The sequence below is a fragment of the Mustela lutreola genome, chromosome 10 (assembly GCF_030435805.1).
Source record: "Mustela lutreola isolate mMusLut2 chromosome 10, mMusLut2.pri, whole genome shotgun sequence".
NCBI lineage: Eukaryota > Metazoa > Chordata > Mammalia > Carnivora > Mustelidae > Mustela > Mustela lutreola.
Window position 1 is genome coordinate 75,264,349 of NC_081299.1, and position 14,170 is coordinate 75,278,518.

Below are 14,170 nucleotides of genomic sequence, written 5' to 3' on the forward strand. Positions count from 1 at the left end.
TGGAGAAGCATCTTTCATGCCAATGGGCCTCAAAAGAAGGCTGGGGTAGCGATTCTCATATCAGATAAATTAGACTTCAAACTAAAGACTGTAGTCAGAGATACAGAAGGACACTACAAAATCCTTAAAGGGACTATTCACCAAGATGATCTACCAATTGTAAATATCTATGCTCCTAATATGGGAGCAGCCAATTACTTAAGAAAACTGTTAATCAAGATAAAGAGTCATATTGATATGAATACACTAGTCATAGGAGATCTTAACATGCCTCTTTCAGAAATAGACAGATCATCGAAGCAGAAAATCAATAAAGAAACAAGAGCATTGAATGACACATTGGACTAGATGGACCTCATAGATATATACAGAACATTCCACCCTAAAACAACAGAATACTCATTCTTCTCAAGTGCACATGGAACCTTCTCCAGAATAGACCACATACTGGGTCACAAATCAGGACTCAACCAATACCAAAAGACTGAGATTATTCCCTGCATATTCTCAGATCACAATGCTTTGAAACTGAAGCTCAATCACAAGGAAAAGTTCAGAAGGAACTCAAGCACCTGGAAGCTAAAGACCACCTTGCTTAAGAATGCTTGGATCAACCAGGAGATCAAAGAAGAACTGAAACAATTCATGGAAACCAATGGCAATGAAGACACTTCGGTCCAAAACCTATGGGATACAGCAAAGGCTGTCCTAAGGGGGAAATACATAGCCATCCAAGCCTCCCTCAAAAAAATTGAAAAATCCAGAGTACACCAGCTGTCTCTACACCTTAAAGAACTGGAGAATCAACAACAAATCAAACCAACTCCACACATAAGAAGGGAAATCATCAAGATTTGAGCTGAGATCAATGAGGTAGAAACCAGAGATACAGTAGAACGTATCAATGAAACTAGAAGCTGGTTTTTTGAAAGAATCAATAAGATCGATAAACCATTGGCCACACTAATCCAAAAGAAAAGAGAGAAAGCCCAAATTCATAAAATTATGAATGAAAAGGGAGAAATCAAAACGAACACCAAGGAAGTAGAAACAATCATCAGAAGTTATTATCAACAGTTATATGCCAATAAGCTTAGCAACCTAGATGAAATGGATACATTCCTGGAAAACTATAAACTCCCAAAATTGAACCAGGAAGAAATCGACAACCTGAATAGACCGATATCTAATAACGAGATTGAAGCAGTGATCAAAAACCTCCCTAAAAACAAGAGCCCAGGACCTGACGGATTCCCTGGGGAATTCTACCAAACCTTCAAAGAAGAAATAACACCTATTCTCCTGAAGCTGTTTCAAAAAATTGAAGCAGAAGGAAAACTTCCAGACTCTTTCTATGAAGCCAGCATCACCCTGATCCCCAAACAGGCAAAGACCCTACCAAAAAGGAAATTTTAGACCAATATCACTGATGAATATGGATGCTAAGATTCTCAATAAGATCCTAGCCAACAGGATCCAACAGCACATTAAAAAGATTATCCACCATGATCAGGTGGGATTCATCCCTGGGCTACAAGGATGGTTCAACATTCACAAATCAATCAGTATGATACAACAAATTAATATGAGAAGAGAGAAGAACCACATGGTCCTCTCAATTGATGCAGAAAAAGCATTTGACAAAATCCAGCATCCGTTCCTGATTAAAACGCTTCAAAGTATAGGGATAGAGGGAACATTCCTGAGCCTCATCAAACCTATCTATGAAAGACCCACAGCAAATATCCTCAATGGGAAAAAGCTTGCAGTCTTCCCGTTGAGATCAGGAACAAGACAAGGATGCCCACTTTCACCACTCTTGTTCAACATAGTATTAGAAGTCCTAGCAACAGCAATCAGACAACAAAGAGAAATAAAAGGTATCCAAATTGTTAATGAAGAAGTGAAACTCTCTCTCTTTGCAGATGACATGATTCTTTATATGGAAAACCCAAAAGACTCCACCCCCAAACTACTAGAACTCATACAGCAATTCAGCAACGTGGCAGGATACAAAGTTAATGTGCAAAAATCAGTGGCTTTCTTATACACTAACAATGAAAATACAGAAAGGGAAATTAGAGAATCAATTCCATTTACTATAGCACCAAGAACCATAAGATACCTGGGAATAAACCTAACCAAAGAGATAAAGGATCTGTACTTGAGGAACTACAGAACACTCATGAAAGAAATTGAAGAAGACACAAAAAGATGGAAGACCATTCCATGCTCTTGGATCGGAAGAATAAACATTGTTAAAATGTCTATACTGCCTCGAGCAATCTATACTTTTAATACCATTCCGATCAAAATTCCACCGGTATTCTTCAAAGAGCTGGAGCAAATAATCCTAAAATTTGTATGGAATCAGAAGAGACCCCGAATCGCTATGGAAATGTTGAAAAACAAAAATAAAGCTGGGGGCATCATGTTGCCTGATTTCAAGCTTTATTACAAAGCTGTGATCACCAAGACAGCATGGTACTGGCATAAAAACAGACACATAGACCAGTGGAACAGAGTAGAGAGCCCAGATATGGACCCTCAACTCTATGGTCAATTAATCTTCGACAAAACAGGAAAAAATATACAGTGGAAAAAAGACAGTCTCTTCAATAAATCGTGCTGGGAAAACTGGATAGCTATATGTAGAAGAATGAAACTCGACCATTCTCTTACACCGTACACAAAGATATACTCAAAATGGATAAAAGACCTCAACATGAGACAGGAATCCATCAGAATCCTAGAGGAGAACATAGGCAGTAATCTCTTCGATATCAGCCATAGCAACTTCTTTCAAGATATGTCTCCAAAAGCAAAGGAAACAAAAGCGAAAATAAACTTTTGGGATCTCATCAAAATCAAAAGCTACTGCACAGCAAAGGAAACAGTCAAAAAAACAAAGCGGCAACCCACGGAATGGGAGAAGATATTTGCAAATGACAGTACAGACAAAAGGTTGATATCCAGGATCTATAATGAACTCCTCAAACTCAACACACACAAAACAGGCAAACATATCAAAAAATTTGCAGAAGATATGAACAGACACTTCTCCAATCAAGACATACAAATGGCTATCAGACACATGAAAAAATGTTCATCATCATTAGCCCTCAGGGAGATTCAAATTAAAACCACATTGAGATATCACCTTACACCAGTTAGAATGGCCAAAATTAACAAAACAGGAAACAACATGTGTTGGAGAGGATGTGGAAAAAGGGGAACCCTCTTACACTGTTGGTGGGAATGCAAGTTGGTGTAGCCTCTTTGGAGAACAGTGTGGAGATTCCTCAAGAAATTAAAAATAGAACTGCCCTATGACCCTGCAATTGCACTCCTGGGTATTTACCCCAAAGATACAGATGTCGTGAAAAGAAGGGCCATCTGTACCCCAATGTTTATAGCAGCAATGGCCACGGTCGCCAAACTATGGAAAGAACCAAGATGCCCTTCAACGGACGAATGGATAAGGAAGATGTGGTCCATATACACTATGGTGTATTATGCCTCCATCAGAAAGGACGAATACCTAACTTCTGTAGCAACATGGACAGGACTGGAAGAGATTATGCTGAGTGAAATAAGTCAAGCAGAGAGAGTCAATTATCATATGGTTTCACTTATTTGTGGAGCATAACAAATATCATGGAGGACAAGGGGTGTTAGAGAGGAGAAGGGAGTTGGGGTAAATTGGAAGGGGAGGTGAACCATGAGAGACTATGGACTCTGAAAAACAATCTGAGGTGTTTGAAGTGGCAGGGGGGTGGGAGGTCGGGGTACCAGGTGGTGGGTTTTATAGGGGGCACGGATTGCATGGAGCACTGGGTGTGGTGAAAAAATAATGAATACTGTTTTTCTGAAAATAAATAAATTGAAAAAAAAAGAAAAAAAATAAAAGCTGGAACATACCCCCCCACACAAATTCTATGGTGTATTTTACATTTTATATTCTATGCATTCTTATGCATGTATCACATTTTATAATTTTCTAAAACAGAAGGGGTGCAATTTATCAAAATACTGATTTGAAAAGGAGCAAAAGATTGTATTGTGATTGATATATGGGGTCAAGATATTTCTTTTTTCCTGTACCCTTTCCTTTTTTCTTCCCATTTTACCTGAAATTGGAAATATTCATTGTTGAAGACTTCCATTTCCAGAAAGATGAAGTAGAAATGCTTTCCCTATTACCCCTATTAAGTACCACTAATCGCCCTGACTATTGTATACATAACAAACCTTAGAAAATTCTGGAAGGGAAAGAGGAGGCAAATTAGATGTGTAGCAGTTTTGGTGCTGGAAAAGCTGACAACCCAGAAGTAGCAACTTGTTTGGAAGCTTCCAAACAGAAACCTCATCAAAGCACATTTTCTTTAGCCAGAGGCCTAGGAAAGAGGCAGCTTGGCAAGACAAAGAAAATTCTAGACAAAGGGCTTTACTCCAACCAGACAGCACAGTAAAATCTGTGGCCTAACCTCCAGCCTCCCATAAGAGGAGAGGTGTAGACTTCTGCCCTCTCCTGGCTGTGAATAGGTACTGCTTACCCACTGCCTGAATGGGTGTCAGAATATGCTTTAGGAATTCAGACTCACTCTTACTGCATGATCATGAGGCACCCTTCCTCCTTCTCACTGGGTAGTGTCAGAGAAGACCTAGTGAAGAGATGAAATTTTCAGGGGGGTAGGAGGCCACCAAACAGTGAGTGACAACAGAGGCCATGTAGGGAGCAATAATGAGGATTCCTTCTCTCTGCAGCCAGTGTTTTATCAGCAACAGCCTTACGGGAGCTGAATAGCAGATCACTAAGATGAAAATTTAGGAGGATTTCCTATTTGTAGAATGGACACTCAGAGAAAAAAATAAGCTTCCTTCCAAATATGATATCACCTATTTGTAAATATGAAAAAGATAAAAGGATCTTTTACGTCACTCTCTAAAAGGCACTCCAGTTCCTTGTTCCTTGTTCGACCGATTGTACCCTTTTATCCTCTTTCACCCCTAACTCTGTATATTCCCTTCATGACACATCATTGATGGTGACCACAATGGGTACTGCAGGTGCTGCTTGGACTCTGGGTCTTCCCTCAGCTTGCCCTGACCCAGGAACAGATTTAGCGCCTTGAAGTAAGGCCAACTGGAAATAGCATCTTCATCTTTGTCCCAAGGTCCAAACTGTGAAATTAAAACAATAGTTAGGTAATTTGGCCAGTGACCTTGGTTTCTAGATGATGAATATTGTGTGTGAGTAGATTGCTGTAAAGTTGAATGTACCCATAATACATTTCCAAAACTTTTCAAGAACAGTTCATTTTAGGCGAAGGAATTTTCCAGTTTATGACTGGGGCATCCTGTTGGTTAAAACCCACTATTAAAAGCGATTGAGTTGCATTTTGCCTGTTTGTCATTATTAGAGCTCCAAGGCCCTCAAAACCAACAGAGTTGATAGATACAGTGTAACCTAAGAAAAAGGCTCATATTAGGAAGTATACAGGCTCTGTATTCCTTGATCTAAGTCTCCCCCGAGTGCTTTTTGAAGAGTTCAAGGTCTTGGGACATCCTGGAGTCTGGAGTTACATGGGCTTTCCCATATTACTTGAGGTGCACCCTCCAGAACCTCAAGGCCAGAGTTAGATCACTGACTGGACCAGCTACTTAGGAAAAAATCCTTCTCCAGGGTGGGAATCCTTCCCATTGTGGGAGCAATGACCAAACTTGAAAGAGAGCAGCATCAACCCCTTGTATCTGAGGAGAGCTGTTATTTTTATAGTGATGCCACTTTCTGCTGAGATGGCATGCCCAGCGTGTTTCAGAGAAGTTTGGCAGAATCACAACCTTTCCTTCTTTTTCCTTCTCTTTCCCTTCTGTCTTTTCCTCTTCTCCTACTCTGTAACCAAACATCCATAGCCTGTTGAATCACAAATATGTATTTATTACAAAACGTATTCCATACCTTATTTTGCTGTTTTTGCAGGAATATATTATTTGTAAACAGATATAGTTACTATGAATAGGCTAACTAAACACACACATTGTTATGGCCTGAAAAATACTACTCCTGAAAGGCTACTTCTGTTTCACAAGACGTTAGGGTGGCCGGTGACATGGGTGTTGAAGAAGTGCACAAAGAGTAGAGCAACAAGCAAGACAAGAGTTTATTCACTCTCCAAGGGAGGAGAAAGGCCAACATTAAGAGAGATGTGCACCCTGAGTTTCTGTTAGGCTGGGCCTTTTAAGGGGGTTTGCAGGATGTGAGAGGGTTGCAGCTCTGCCCATGGCTGGGGTGTGGGGAGGGGGTCCACTCTTGGCCAGGTAGGGAAGGGGGTGGCTGGTTTTTTGAGGGCTCTGTCTTTTTGAACCCTCTGTTGAGGATTGTGGGCTGTGGTCAGGCTAGAGAAGAATATGTTTTGTAGTTGGGGGTCTATTTTCTAAGAATGGAGGGCACATATCCTAGAAAAACAAAGAGTTAGGGCCAACTATGGACACCTATAAGTTTTCTTCGTAAGCTTGGCTTGGGGGGAGTGGATGGGGACTTTAAATAGATTCCTTTCAGAAATCATTGTAATTTTGAGGAGGATTTAAAGTCATTTTGAAATGATGTTTGGAATTATTTACTGAAGTTGAACCTAAGTAGCCAGTTGCCTGCCCATTTCACTCCTAATTATACATCCAGTGGACATATATGAACCTACCCAACACAGCAGAATAATCATAGTAGAAGTGTTTATCATATAGCTACTGTAACATCATAAGTGCCCATTCAGACTGGATTACTGTGATAGGTTTAAAAAATGGCCTATCAAAGATGTATTCATGTCCTAATCCTCGTAACCTGTGAATGTTACCTTTCTTGGAAGAAGGGTCTTTGTTTTTTTGATCTGGGTAATAATTATAGAGATATGCTCATTTTGTGATATTTCATTGACTATGCACTTTTTAGCTGAGCATTTTACAGTTTCTATGTTGTATTTTAATTGAAACGTTAAAAAATTTTCTGTTAGAAGTCCTTATATTAATATAAAGACCCCTTGAAATCTTTAATTATCGGTCTTAATCACAAAGCAAAAGAAAATAAACATGCTTTGAACTGCTGCCTTTTCTATATCAAAGTTATCTAATAAAATTGGGACACTTGGGGATCACTGAGCAATTTAAAGCCTGATATGAATTAGAATTCTTACCAAACTCAGGAGAAAATAGTCTCTGACCCTAAAATGACTATCAGTGTGTCAAAAGAGTTTGTAACTATATTCCACTCTAATCTGGGAGATACTTCTCAAGGACTCAATGATTCTGTGTGTCTTTCCTCTTATCACCTTAAATTTCTGTTTGATAACTTTTTTGTAGTTGATAAGATCTAGAGTTACTCATTTCTCCATCAATGTAAAAGCAGTTCCAATTTCAAGACAAAGTTTAAAACTTTATTTTCTATTAATATAGCTGAGACTGAAAGTGACAGTAGGGCAGGGCAACTTTCAAATTGGTCTATTGCTGAGGAATCAGCTGCTTTTTCTTTTTTCTTTTTTTTTTTTTTTAAAGATTTTATTTATTTATCAGAGAGAGAGAGAGGGAAGAGAGCGAGCACAGGCAGACAGAACGGCAGGCAGAGGCAGAGGGAGAAGCAGGCTCCCTGCTGAGCGAGGAGCCTGATGTGGGACTCGATCCCAGGATGCCAGGATCATGGCCTGAGCTGAAGGCAGCTGCTTAACCAACTGAGCCACCCAGGCGTCCCTCAGCTGCTTTTTCTAATGGCCAATACCATCTATCATTTTATTCCAGTGAACTAAAAAGAATTTCAGGGACAATTGAATGTTTTGTGAACTTTGTACACAGAAGAACTGAATTTCTGAATTGAGTGAACTGCATCTGCATCGTTCAAACTGCTTTCCAATAAATTTATTGATTGTAGACAAATTTGGAAATGACAACTAAGAATAATTCATGGTATATATAATATTCTGTTCCTGAAAACAAAGCCTTATATATCAATAATATATAAATAAATATATATTCCCAGAAGAATATACAAATAAAAATTAACAGTGTTTCTAGCTCAGCAATATGTTTTATAACAAAGTGTATTCCGCACATTGTTTTGCTAGTTTCAAAGGATTAGAGGTTACATTTCTTTTATACTTTTATGTATAATTATATATATTGTGAATTTGTTTTCAATAACAATTATTTTTATTATCACAGAAGTATGTATACACACATCTATATATATGTATATATAAAAAACACATTTTCCCACTTTGGTTAAAGAAAAGCACATCTGGAAAGATATTTCTGTTTTAAAAATCATTATAATTTTGAAGATGGTCTAATGTATCACCTAATGAACTTCAGCTTGAATGATTACTACACTCTGTGTGTGTGTATATGATGTATGTGTGTATTCATAAAGACATAGTATGTATATGTAACTACAGTATATGTGAAATGTAAAATGGATACAGAATATATTTGCAAAACAGTATATATATATATACATATATATGTATATCCAACACAATGTTATATGTAACTAACTATACAGTGTATTTATACCTGCTAATGAGAGGCATTACGAAACGCTTGAAAACTGTATGTTTACTGACTTTTCTAAAACCATGAAAACTTTGGCCTGGATTTCTACACTGTGAAGACTTAAAGAGTTCAATGATAGTTTAGTCAATGTATAAATGCTTGGATGTAACCCAAGTAAACATAAAGACTTTAACTCTACCATACCACACAACTATAAGCAGTTGAAAATTAGACGTTTTATAACAGGAACAGAAAACACTTTAAGACACATAGCAAGTGAGTGAAAATGGGGAAAATGTCAAGGAATATTGATAAATGGTTAAGCTCGAAGAAAAGTATTCAATATAATGCCAGTTTAATAGCAGTTCTTCTGTTGTGTAACCTCTACTTTAGTCAAGTGTAAATAAATTAAGGCCTATGTCCTTACATGACTCTCAGTTTAAATCCCTCATAAATAAAACAGGACTCAGAAGGTCTGCCTGGCATCCTACCCTAGGCAAAGTTCATCAGGTGATGAGGAAGTTATATGCAGGTTTTCTATTCTGATTGCCCAATCTGAGACATGCGTGTGGCATGCTGAGCACTTGGGAAGTGACTACAACCAGTATGCCAATGTGACACCCATAATGATATCCTGTAGCTTTTCTTTGTTTCTTTGTTTCTTTCTTCTTCCTTGCTTCCTTCCTTCCTTCTTTCTCTTCCTCCTCCTCTTCCCCCTCTTCCTCCTTCTTCTTCTCCTGAATCCTGTAGCTTTCTTTTTAAATTTAAATTTACTTAGTTAACATACAGTGTAATACTGGTTTTGGGAGTAGAATTCAGTGAGACATCACTTACAAACAACATCCAGTGCTCATCACAAAAATCCCCTCTTTGATATTCAACAACCATCTAGCCCATCCCCACCCACCTCCAACCATCAACCCTCAGTTTGTTCTCTAAGAGTCTTTAACGGTTTCTCTCTCTCTCTTTTCCCTCCCTCCCATATGTTCATCTGCTTTCCTTCTTAAATTTCACATATGAATGAAATCACATGGTATTTGCCTTTCTCTGTCTTATTTCACTTACTGTAATACATGCACTCTAGCTCTATCCATGCCATTGCAAATGGCAAGATTTCATTCTTTTGGATGGCTGGGTAATATTCCATTGTTTATATATACACCACATCTTTATTGATTCATCAGTTGATTGGCATTTGGGCTCTCTCCATAGTTGAGCTATTGTTGATAATGCTATTATAAACATTGAGATGTAAGTGTCCCTTTAAATCTGTATTTTTGTATCCTTTGGGTAAATACCTAGTTTACCTCTTTAGTTAAATTTACTCCTACATCTTATTGTTCTGGATGCAGTAGTAAAGGAGGTTAATTCCTTGGTCTCTTTTTCTACTTCTTTCTATTGGTATAGAGACATGCAGCATATTTCTGCACATTGATTTTATATCCTGCTACTTTGCTGAATTCATGTATCACTTCTAGCAATGTTTGGTGCAGTCCTTTGGGTTTTCTACATAGAATATCATATTGTCTGCAAACAGTGAAAGTTTGACTTCTTCCTTGCGCATTCAGATGGCTTTTATGTCTTTGTGTTGTCTCATTGCTGAGGCTAAGACTTGCAGTACTGTGTTAAATAGTAATGGTGAGAGTGGACATCCTTGTCTTGTTCCTGATCAAAGGGGAAAGGCTTTCAGTTTTCCCCCATTGAGGATGATATTAGCTGATGGTTTTTCATATATGGCCTTTATGATGTTGAGGTGTGTTCTTCTATCCCTCCTTGGTTGAGGGTTTTTATCAAGAGTGGATGCTGTATTCTGTCAAATGCTTTTTCTGCATCTATTGAGAGGATCATGTAGTTCTTATCTTTTCTTTTATTAATGTGGTGTATCATGTTGATTGATTTGGGAATATGGAACCTGCCCTGCAGCCCAGGCCTAAATCCCACTTGATCGTGGTGAATAATTCTTTTAACGTACTGTTGGATTCTATTTGCTAGTATTTTATTGAGACTTTTTGCATCCATGTTCATCAGAGATATTGGCCTGTAATTGTCCTTTTTAAAAAAGTGGGGTCTTTGGAATCAAGGTAATGGTGGCTTTGTAGAATGGATTTGGAAGTTCTCCTTCCATTTCTAGTCTCTAGGTAGTATCTTTTCTTTAAATGTCTGGTGGAATTCCCCTGGGAAGTCATCCAGCCCAGACATTTTTGATTACTGATTCAATTTCTTTGCTGGTTATGGGTCTGTTCAAATATGCAGTTTGTTCCAGTTTTGGTTTCCAGTTTCAGTTTGCGTAGTTTGTAAGTTTCTAGGAATTTGTCCATTTCTTTCAGATCACCTGCTTTGTTGGCATATAATTTTTCATAGTATTCTCTTGTAATTGTATTTCTGTGATGCTGCTTATGATCTCTCTTCTGTCATTTGTGATTTTATCTGTTTGGGTCCTTTCTCATTTCTTTTTGATACGTCCAGTAAGGAGTTATCAATTTCATTAATTCTTTTGAAGAGGCAGCTCTTAGTTTTGTTATTCTGTTCTACTGGTTTGTTTCTATATCATTGATTTTGACTCCAATCTTTATTATTTCCCTTCTTCTGCTGGCTTCAGGCTGTACTTGTTTTTCCTTTTCTAGCTTCTTTAAGCATAAGTTTAGGTTGTATATTTGAGACTTTTTGCTTCTTGAGGTAGGCCTGTACTGTAATGTACTTCCCTGTTAGGACTGCCTTTGCTGTATCCTACAGGTTTTGGGTTCCTGTGTTTTCATTTTCATTAGCTTCCATGTATTTCTTAAAATTTCTTCTTTAATTTCCTGATTAACCCATTCATTCCTTCATAGGATGTTCTTTAACCTGCATGTATTTGAGGTCTTTCGATTTTTTTTTTTTTTTTTTTTTTTTTGTGGTTGACTTCCAGTTTCATAGCATTGTGGTCTGAAAATATGCATGGTATGATTTCGATCTTTTTGTATTTGTTGAGGGCTGATTTGTGACCCAGTGTGTAATCTGCCCTGGAGAATGTTTCATGTGCACTTGAAAAAAATGTGTACTCTGTTGCTTTAGGATGAAGTGTTCTGAATATATCTGTTAAGTCCATCTGGTCCAGTATGTCTTTCAAAGCTATTGTTTCCTTGTTGGTTTTCTGCTTAAGGTAATCTGTTGATTGGTGTAATTGGGATGTTAACATCCCGTAGTATTATTGTCTTATCATGTGAGTTCCTTTATGTTTGTTATGAATTGATATATATGTTTGGGTGCTCCCAAGTTGGGGGCAAAAATATTTGCAATTGTTGGAGCTTCTTGATGGATTGACCCCTTAATTATGATAAAATGTCCTTCATCTCTTGTTACAGTCTTTGTTTTAAAATCTAGTTTGTCTGCTCTAAGTATAGCTACTTTGGTTTTCTTTTGACATCTGTTAGCAGGATACATGGTTCTCCATCCCCTGACTTTCAATCTGCGATGACTATAGGTCTACAATGAGTCTCTTATAGGCAGCATTTAGATGGATCTTGCTTTTCTTATCCATTCTGATATCGTGCATCTTTTGATTGGAGCATTTAGTCCATTTACATTCAGAGTGATTATTGAGAGAGATGAATTTAGTGCCATTGTGTTACCTATGGAGTTGGTGTTTCTGGTGATGTTCTGTGGTCCTTTCTAGTTTTTGTTGCCTTTGATCTTTTTTTTCCCTTCAAGGAGGCCCCCTTAAAATTTCTTATAGGACTTGTTTAGTGGTCATGAACTCATTTAGTTTTTGTTTGTCTGGAAATGTCTTTTGCCTTCCCTCATGAATAAAAAATTCTTGGCTATATATTTTCCCAATTCAACATATTGAATATTTCCTTCCACAACTCTCTGGCCTACCTAGTCTCTGTCAACAGTTCTGCTACAAATCTGACCTGTTGTCCCTTGTAAGTTAAGGAGAGTTTTTCTCCTGCTGCTTTCAGGATTCTTTCCATGTCTGTCTGTTTTGTGAATTTGACTATGATATGCCTTTCTGATGGTGGGATTTGTTGAATTTAATGGGGGTTCTCTGTGTTTCCTGGATTTTGATTTCTGTTTCTCTCCCCAGATTAGGGAAGTTTTCAGCTCTAATTTGTTACAGTACACCTTCTGCCCCTTTATCTCTCTCTCTTTGTCTTCTGGGACTTCTATGATATGAATGTTACTACATTTTACTAAGTTGTGGAATTCCCTACTTCTACCTTCATGCTCCATTACCTTTCTTTCCCTCTTCTTTTTGGCTTCATTATTTTCCATAATTTTATCTTCTATATCACTGATTTTTACCTCTGCTTCATCCACCTCTGTTTTTATGGTGCTCATTTATGTTTATATCTCAGTTATAGCATTTTTAATTTTGGCCTGACAATATTTTAATTCTTTTATCTCTGTAATAAGGGATTCTCTTTTCTATGCTCTTTTCAAGCCCAGGTAATATCCTTATAATTATCTTTTAAAATTCTACTTCAGACATCTTACTTATGTCCATATTGATGAGATCCCTGGCCATGAGTTCTATGTCATGTTCTTTCTTTTGGGGTGAATTCCTCCATCTTGTCATTTTTCCCAGAAAAGAAAAGAAGAAAGAGAAAAAAACAACACATGCATGTGCGCGTGTGCGCGCGCGTGCGCGCGCACACACACACAGAAACTAACAGAGAAAGACAAAGCAAAAACAAAGGAAGGAAAACAAAAACACAAAACAAGAAAACAAAAAACCCCCACTAGATCCTGGGTGAGTTTTGGTCTGTTTGTTAAAAGAATCTAGATCCAAAAAAAAGAAAGTAGAAAAAGATCGAAAAGTGTATGAAAATTTAAAAGGTTAATAAAAGATTTGGAGCTATAAGAAAATAATTGAAAAAAAAATTAAAATAAATAAAAGTAAAAAGGAAACTCAATCCTATTTCCTCTAGAGCTGAAGCTTTGCCAACACTCTGTGATCAATAAATTTGGTGCAGGGTAGTTGTTTGCACTAATGTCCTGCTGTGCTGATTCTCAGGTTGAGTTCTTTCAGTGGAAATGCTTCTCCAGGGCCCAGGGGGTCGGCCTTGGTGTAAGTGGCTCTGGCCTCCAGTGGGTGGACTGTTTTGTTCCTTGGAGGCTTTCTAAAGGTGATCGCTTTTCTACTTTTTGACTTGCAGTTTTTGTTCTCACAGACCTCTGATTGACTTCTTGGGTGTTTAGCCCAGTTTGATAGCTACCTAGCTGTTTCAAGGGAGGAGACAAGTTCAGGATGCTCCTACTTCTCCACCACCTTAACTCCTCCCCACTCACTAGTTTTTCTTAGAAGTAGTTAGGTATTTGCAATGAATAGTCAAAGTTAGTGAGGGTAACCAGGGTACTTAAGATCCAGATTTTCATTAGAAACACAAAACAGTAAGTGTTGGCAAGGGTGTGGAGAAAAAGGAACCATTGTGCACTGTTGGTGGTTATGCAAACTGTTGGCAGCCACTGTGGAAAACAGAGTGGAGGTTCCTCAAAAAATTAAAGGTAGATCTACCATATGATCCAATGATTCCACTACTGGAAATTTACCCAAAGAATACAAAAACACTAAATCAAAAAGATAGATGCAAATTCAAAAGATACTGTGTTTATTGCAACATTATTTACAATAACCAAAATTTGGAAACAACCC